This window comes from Varroa destructor, unplaced genomic scaffold (genome assembly GCF_002443255.2).
Source record: "Varroa destructor unplaced genomic scaffold, Vdes_3.0 BEIS01000003.1, whole genome shotgun sequence".
Taxonomy (NCBI): Eukaryota; Metazoa; Arthropoda; class Arachnida; order Mesostigmata; family Varroidae; genus Varroa; species Varroa destructor.
In genome coordinates, this window is record NW_019211456.1 from 15,099,489 (window position 1) to 15,109,003 (window position 9,515).

The window sequence follows — 9,515 nt, forward strand, 5'->3', positions numbered from 1 at the left end:
AGTAGTTTGCGGCAGAATCCCTAAAAGTCAACTCGCTTTGGGTATCGCGCGTAACTCCTCCTCCTTTGTTAGACTGCTGCTGTTCCAAGAGGCAGTAACCCCAATATATATATATATATATATATATATATAGTCAGCTGTTGAATTTATTTGGTTCTAATGTTCGTCCAACAGTTCGAAAACATGGATAATATACGACGAAGAGATGCGGCATAACATAATTGCAACGATAACAATAGAACTGAAGTTGGCTTTCTCTCTACGTAGGCACGGTGCATAAGTGACCGAAAAGATAAATGTGAAGAAGTTGCTGACGAGAATTTTTCTGCATTAAAAAAACTAGGATAATTTTACAGGCCTATAACTTGGTGCTGACAGTTTGTTTGCGATGTAGACTTGCTAATCCCCTATACCTAATCGTTACATGTAGATCGATCGAGAAACGTATACTAATGACAAGCTTGATCGAGCGGAAGTGTAAAAATTTTTTTAACGCCGGTCTCTTTTCGTCATCATTTATCTAACACAAAACGTTATATTACACACCATCATTATCAGTTCTTATCATGCGCAGTGGACGGTAAATTCGGAGCTGCTATGCGAGCAAACATATCATTATAGGATCATCAGTATACGATTGTGACGTTTTTATGTAACTATGAATCTTGCGATTTTTTTTAACGAAAAGTAAACAATCATCCAGTAGTAGTGGTTTCAGAAGTTTCATCGTTAGATCAGTACTGTTATTGCTATCGATGTTTGGTTTTAAACCTTGATAAGTAGAGGAGGCTAATTGGATAATGTAAATTTCATTTTCTCATGCATTGCTCAGTGAACTACGGTGCCAATCGGCGCGCTGTTCTTTGACGCCAGACACCCGTCCGAATTCATTTGGCGCATATAACACACACTTCAAGTAATTGTTCTGTTCAAGTACGAGAGCGGCGAAGGCTACGAAGCTGCCCACGTTCCTCCGAAAGTCAGTGCAGAAATGACGTTCGAGCTTTTTAAAATGTTAAATTGTGACAAACTAAACGATGCGTCGAATCAACCCTTCGAAGAAAGGCTCCTCTCTATGACTGAAAAACGACGCCAGGTTATCGTCAACTTCTATGAGAAGCAGAGACAGATCGATTATGGCGGTGTTTCCCAGTAGCGTTCAGCTGCTGAAATGCCGCTCTTCCTTTTCAGACGACAACATGGCCGTAGCGAGTAAAACCATTGTCCAACTCACCTTAAGCTCGTGCGCTATCCAGAGGATTTCTTATACGATATCTCTATCGTTATCTGGCCATTCTGATTGCGTCCATGCATTTTCTACAAAGACCAACGTGTCAGACCTGCGTTACCACGCTCGGATGTCGTAATCGACCAACATCTACCGCCAGTCAGTGTTGCATTACCACTTACGGTTTCTAGAAGACCAAGAACGTGGAATGAGAAGAGGATTTATGGAAATCAACAGGTGCGCACGCATTTATTAGCTAGGATGAATGAGTTAATTGCATTAATATCTAAGTTAATTAATAATTAAGAAATGTGTTTTTCCTATTCGATGTCAGCAGTGATACAGCTACGCTATCACGCGTGGTGCGACGAGATCTGGGTGGCTGGCATAGTGGGTATCTCTCTGGACGCGTCACCACGGTAACCGTAAATATGTGACCGGCGCTGTTTCAAATAGTTTCTATGGTTTTTACCATTACCGTGTCATTTTGTGGATTTTTTGGAAAAAAAACCCCAGCCAGATCCAGAAAAACCAGTGTGAAGTAATGCCTAACAGCTTAAGTATCGTGCATAAAGGACTTGTGACCATTATGTTTCTCGATTGACGCCATCGTGCAGAATCGTTACTCAAAGGTTTCATCATTTTTGCGTACGTATTCAACTAATTGTATCATGTTCTATTGGACAGTTGTTACGACACATATACTATGGCATTTATTCTGTATACTTGTGCACGTAGGCACAAAGGCTCGACTTGTCGACCCTTATTAGAAATAGCTCATAACTTGGCCCGCTCATATTCAACATAGTATTTATATGAAAGTGACTCTACTCGTATTAATAAGCAATGGACTAAGAAAAGCTGGTTTCGGCCATTTCCGTAATCACTTGTTTTTTTTCCTGACCTGTACGGTACACAGGCGGGAGCGACCCTTCTCAAAATAGTGAAATCCGTGACTGAAATAAGTTGGCTTAGAAGGCGATACCATTATGTACTGTACATTGAAATCTGATTAACTATGACGGTGTCGGACCAGTCGAAGTCGAGACCATGCGGAGGCGACAGGACGAATTTGGCAATGTAGCAAATAAGGACACTGTTTGATGATTCGTTCGTCTTTTTCTATCCAGTGTTTACAATAGGCTTTCACTCATCCGTTTTGACTCGCGTCATTAATGGCCAAGTCGGAGCTAATCGGCTCATTGGCTGTAATCCGCTATCCGTTTGTACAGCAACGGAACCCTTAACCAAAAGCGAATATATGCTTAGTCCTCTTTGGTATAGTGTATATTTGATTTTAGCACTAATACAAACAGAAATTTCGTATGAATACCTAAAAAGATAGACATTTCTGTCAATGCCCTCGAACACCCACCGGTTTTTGTTTAGCTCAAGCCGAACACGTTCTGGGCCATTCGAAGCACCAGCATTGTTTAATATACACTTTATTGCAATGGAATTAGCGTCAGCACAAATGTAGCACCTACAATAAGCTGTTGATCCGACATGGCGGCCATATACATTCATGCTAATTTAAATCAAAATAGCATGCCTCAGTAAGTGACCCCTAATTTTAGGAACACATGAAAGGCCGTGAGTTTGAAATAGAGCGTAGGCACATTTCGTTTCGTTCTAACGGTCGATCGTTTGAAGCAATGTCGAAGACCAATAACTGGTCAAAACATCCGTTTAGTCGGCGATCAATAAAAAAAATATCAGTTGCACCTGTAGCTACGTATCTAAAGTGTGTAGCATAAAAGGGTTGTCGTATACGTAAAGGAGAAAGTTATCTACTGTTTCTTAATTAGAACCCTCATAGACCGATCAGCCAACGGCTGATGGAATAGGAGAGTTGGACTAAGGCTAGAGGGTAACCGGCCCACAAGTGGCTGAACCTCTTCTAGCATTACTCTATCAACGTGACGGGTGATGCTTTCTCGATGGGTCGATGCTGCTCTTATTTCTCTTTTAAAATCGTCAGTAGAAGTTCAGCTCTGGCTTGCTCTGATTTGTGCCGCAACACGACAGATCCGTCGAATGTATTACATGCACATATGCATATTCGGATATTTTTCCAGTATTTCTTGTTAGTCGTTGCGAGAATGGCACTATTCCAAAAGAAAACTCGGTGCAAAGAGCCGATTTGGCGGCCGCACAAACAGGCGACAAAAATCTGCAAACGGATTTCAGCAGATCGTTTTCGTCCAGTCAGATTGTCCGCCCGTCTGTTCGACACAAAACAGCCTGGCACAACAGTTTCCACTCCTACAACGTTGGGCTCCGCCTCGTCCATTACACTTGGTCTTCATAGTATGCTTCGCGATCTTGTTGCTTCTTTAAGTATTCGGCAAGCTGGCGTTTCTGATTGTCGTATGCTGCGGATGGGATGGCAGTATCAGTCGATCGTAACGGTCAGAGTGAATTCTTAACTGAATCGCAGCAGTGGTCACAAATCGACGGACGGACAAAGTCGTAACAATAACCGGTTAGCTCGTTCGATGAATGACGACAAGTACAAAGACGCATAGGCAAGTACGCAAAAAGACGTGTATACGACGACGATTTAAACGACGGAACCGAAATACGAGTGAGACCATACTACTACTACTACTACTGCCTTTAGTACTACTCGAGGCGTCGCTAACAGTAGCAAGGTACAGGGAAACAACAAAAACGCGGGAGGAAGCACCGTCAAGCGACGAGGCAGGAGACATTCTCTGACATTTGGCAAGACGCATTTTGTCGCGTTCAAATTCACACCTCGGTGTTATGGGTAACACCAGAAATTCACAGTTTCATGGTCAGTAAACGAGTTACCATACGTTTGCGTCCCAGAGAGTGCCTCATAGAGGATCAAGAAACAATTTAACGGGGCCTCAACATCTTCAAAACTACCATCATCATCGTAAACCGGATTGGCAAAACAGTGCAAGAATCAATAGGCACAATAGCATTAAAGCTAGAAACGCAGAATTTTATATAGAGCAATTGCTAATTAAAGGTAATCATATGAGCAATCTAGATAATGATGTTTACACCCAGCAGAGTTGCTCTCCTTGTATAAGAACAAATTTCGCCGAACGATATCCGAGGTTGCGGAAATTTCTCCCGTGCGACTCAGTATTGAATGGAGCCGAATGGGAAGAATCCGTTTGCAAACTTCAAATAGCTGAATACAGGAGCGCAGCTGAAATCTTTCGACATCCTTGACAGTCGTCAGTGATAGAACTTCTCCAAAATGAGTATTGATACATATCATCAATTGGTCGAATGGATCTCGTAATCATCGATAGCAAGAACGACCGGTTGATAAAAGAGCTTGTGCTCATATAGATTTGTCGCGGTCAGTTAGGTTAAATAGAATTTTAGTGAATCTCGAAAGCTTCAATCTACGAGTTAGTTAGAAGAATTTCTCTGTGATTCGGTAAGTTTAACCGTCTCCATTTACCAATGCAGACAGTATGCTAGCATCAGCGGGCTTCTTCGATTTTACAGTGGTTCCAGAAAAAAATTAGAACGACAAAACGATATATCTAGTGTCCTATACGGTCGGTATAGTCCTGATGCAAGCAGTATTGGAGGTAAAACTCCAAATATTTAGAAGCGAATTGCATGCCCAAGAGTACAATGACGAACGCCGGAGTGTACAGAAACGCTACGTATTTTTCCTAGTAGGAATTGCTTATTGGCGTCGCTTATGGACATCAAAAAAGGTATATTTGCTGGAGTCGACTATGTTCTTTTGAGAAGCTTTGTTAAAACATAAGTAGGACAACTAAAAGGGAAAGGAAAGACTTCGGGACACGCCGTCAAAGTTGAATTCCAGGCGAAGTGCTTCCTCCTTCCACCCTTAGCAAGCGTATTTTCATGATCAAATTTAGGTAAACGTTTTTAATACTAATTCCACATGGTCGTATAGCAGTACAGAAACATAATTTCCCTGATTCTGTTAAGTGTACATGATCTTTTATACTGTTAGTAAATAAAAATTAAAATGAATATAAACTTGTAACTAACCGAAGCGGCTCTTTACAGTGGGAACAAAGGTGAATACAAAAACAGATCCCCTACAGCAATGCCAAGTCAGAAATACGTTGTTAAGATACGTAAGCGCGACAAGCTGAACTCGAATTACTGAAGTTCGGTTATTGGGGGCTTGCCAGTGACTAGAAATACGGAAATACATATTTGTTAACTCATTTACTTACTACGTGTTGACGCTTGCTCTTGTGTTAAATACACAACGGCCGCTCAGTCATATCGTATGGATTATTCGCAATGTTCCTCTGTCTCAGTCAGAGTCATATATCGGGTCGATGTGGGCGCATCGCAGAGCGATCACGAAATGTGGCACGCCCCCCTAATTGAGTCCCATACCTTCTCGATTCGCGTATGCATCTTCACGTTTTGCAGCTTCGTCGACAAAGTGACTTACATCAGCAAAGACTAAGTGATTAGGACTTGAAACGTCGAACCGTCCGTTTCTCAGCCATTTGACCAATATGTGTAATTCATATAATGCTGTGTACGCTAGCGTCCGCGACAGCAACTGGGGGTCGATTTTGTCACTGCCTGTGGGTTAAACGCTCTTGCTAGGCCGAGTTGACACCGCGCCACAACACAGTCATGACTTATTCAGCACAATGTCATGTCGGCGATACGCAATTAGGATTGAATGAATTGCCAATGGAAATGATCAGACCAAGCGTGAAGTAACCGCAGGAAAATAACCGGTAATAATACGAGTTACTATCGCTATTCAATAAGCGACGCCTCGCGAAGCAACATAGGACAACGAAATCGAAAGCGTAAGACTTGTTCTATTTTTGCGGGTCAAGCACAGGGCGCCCGCGCTACTCAGAATCGTCGGATAGGAAAGCAGGTGACGCGTCAAATGTCTTGCCGTTCTTTGCGATTGTTGATACCGTTCAGGGAAACAAACCTTAAGAACGCGTATTCGCACGTGCAAAGAACCCAGGCCAACCGATCGACGAACGAACTAAGTGATGCAGGTAGACGATTGAAATATAACGGACTGTCTAAACACAGCATAGACCGAGCTGGGTTCGGCAATACGCTCGAAAATCGAAAACCTGTTAGGGTAGTGATCGTTTGAGACAGGAGTTAGATGCGCCTGATCTTGCAAGTAGCAGAGTGTTTTCTGTGTAAAGATAGGACAGATAACTAACAGCGGCAAACGAAAGAAGAGATCAATGCAAAAAAATAAATACGTGGAATGAGTTCTACAATCTATGTATACATGCGATTTTACCCCATATAGATGTACTTATCTATGTATAAGGTATATATGAAGACAACGGGGATATTCACGGAGGTGGTCCAAGGCGTTAGCTTCGATATACGTCTTGCCCAAAGCAAAATGTTTCATACGAAGCGATAGCAAGCCGTATTCCCTCTGTAATTCCAATACACTTTGATCAGTGGGACCAACTGACAAAAATCTTAGTATCATCTCTCCCTACAGTTGTCTGTCTGTTTCCAGACTAATCTCTAGTTCCCCAAGTCTCAGCTGTTACAGGACTTAGCCATTATTTCCGTGAACTGATAACAGCTTCTCGAAGGAATTCGGAAAATAGATAGCAATCATGGGTCCCTTTTCACTGTTGCTGGTGTTGCGGATTCTGCCGTCATTGCCGGTATTACTGTTTACCATCATGATACTCCCGTCTTATAGTCATCATCGACATGAACATCATCGCTACTGCTGTCATCATCAACCAGGGCGATTCTGTCTGTGATCCGTTGCTTTCATCGAGCCGGTCCGTCTGCTAGGTCTTCGCGGAGGGCTGTGCCTAAACTGAGCCACGTCAACGATCAGATCTTCGTGTTATCATACATTGACACACATATACACGCCGAATGGAGAGACACCACCGACCACAACGGATCAAAAGGAAAAGATCGACTTACTCTGGGAGATACGCAGACCTCAACAAACAACAACATCATCCCTCTTGCGCAGTAGGCAGCCTACATCAAATCAATTCAACCATTACCCTCATAGTGATACACAGATACCCAAGAAAAAACGTAGGCAACTGCGACAGAACAACCCATATGATCATCGTTGTCGCAACTAGAAATAGCAATAATAACAACAACAATTTTTCATAGTTTGCCTGCTACTATATAACGATGTGAGCGCGGCTTCTGGCTTTGATGCTGTTTCTATTACAGTATTCCCTAGTTGTGTTACGCTATGTTTTGTTACGGTGCCGACTGCCGATAAAAATTGGGTAAAGTAAAACAGTTCTTAAGGTTTTTCTTCAATTGCCTGTGTCAAACGACCCGGCTTTTTAGTCATTCTCCATCACATGGTGCTGTTTGCGCTCCGCTCATATCTACGAGACTAGAGACATAACATCTGAAAGCTGCCCACCTGCATAGAGTGGAGTGAGACATAACATTTGTCTTGCCGGCATCTTCTGGGTAGAAGGTGTCCTTTAATAAACGAAACTCGTAATTTATTTTATTTTTTTTTTTTTTATTTACATTTATCTGAATACCTTCCACTATTATAGCCTATATGGGATATCTATCTAGTCGGCAGTGTACATTGAGAAAGATAACGAAACGCTTAACAAAAGCTCAATTAGTCCCCGATAGGGTTGTCGTACCATTCACTGCGAATAAATACCATGCAATTCTAGCTACAAGATGGCTACAACGTGGTAGCCTTTTGCGCGAAACTGTTATCTTAGCCAATATTATGCGAGTAAATCCCTCTGCCAGAACGAGCTAACAATTACGATACACGTTATATATATATATATATATATATATATATATATATATATAGTATAAACATACTGATCTGTTTTTTTGTTACCCTAAAACTCAAAGCAATGCTATAGTATAAAGAAGAATGTATCGCAAACAAGTTGCTGGTAGGACGTAACTTAACGAAGATAGACTTATGTAGCGAGGCTAATGTAAGATCATGCAGGAAGGTCCTATTATCCTAAGCCTATTATCTTTAGGCTCTACTAATAATCACAACACTTTTTAACCCAACAAAGTTCTGACAAAAGTTTTGATGATAAATCGATTTATTATTCTACTAAACTCTACTGTTTTCATGTGGCTTCATTTTGTGGTATAAAGTAGAGCAAAAAACTGACCATTCTAAGGACGTCTATGCAAAACTAATTGCACTATGGCATTTTAGGGAGCTTAAGTCAATTGGCCTAACAACACGATAAATATTTAAACCATTACGAGAGACGCACAATTGTACAACGAATAAAACAGGCCAAAAAGACAACTGATATTTGTACTTCCTGTTCGACCACGAGTATAGGAATAGCAATTTCGGCTTTGCCTTCTTCAGTCGGACTTGAAACTCTCGGATAGTACAAGAAGATACGAAAGATTGTTGATGTCATCAAGAGAAATTCTTTTCCCTTTGGAATTAAGAGCAGACGACACTGAGCAGTCAAAGTGACCGAAGAAAGGAGAAGGACGAAGACCTATAACAGAATTAAAAAAAAAATATTGGATTGTTGGGCTCAAAGAAGATGATATCGAAAACCACTTCTGAATTTACAATTGAAATACGCGGCCGGGCGCAAACGGGAAAATCATTGCTGGTCTCTGTATTATATTAATGTGACCTCTTTGCTAGAAACCCGACTCTATTTATTCCATAACCTTCCAAAGACAAGCCGCCATTTACAGATAACTAGACAAAAACAAAGAAGCACACCATTCAGATCTCCCGATTGCTACTCTTTGTATCAAATGACTTTTCAAATGGCACTTCATTAGAATATTAGGACTTCAACTTGGCAAATTTCATTGTTTATTTTCGATATCGATTGAAAGAGCATGTCTGAGCAGGCTTCATGTTTTAAGCTATACGTTCTATACGATAATTATTAATATTAACTAAAGTGGCCAGTTGAAGTAATTCAAGATAATTGCTAATCAATATAGGGACAAGAACCGATATGTTTCCTTTCGAGATATGTAAGAGCTATCGTCGACAGTCTGTCCTACTATTTCTAGGGTATTATTTATATTCAAAGTGGGTTAAGGAAGGTGTTCGAAAGAGCAACCTGATACACAACTGAAGTACACGGGATTAAATTGATTCGTCGACGTGTCATCGCACCACTTCGATCACAACACGCCCGTCTAGGACTGTGTCCAAAGGGTCGTCGTCCTAGATTCCAGATGAATGACATACAGAGAGAAACAGCAATGCCTACGCATATCTGTCCGTTTCGTGCTCTTCCCGATCCCACATGACCATCACCTACAGCGT

General features: G+C 41.4%; 1 protein-coding gene across 3 annotated transcripts in view; it reads left to right on the top strand.

Moving 5' to 3' along the window:
- The window catches only part of LOC111247248 (netrin-1-like), a 95,555-nt gene that overhangs the window by 3,435 nt on the left and 82,605 nt on the right, over nucleotides 1-9,515 (top strand). The gene's annotated exons all lie outside the window — the stretch shown is intronic.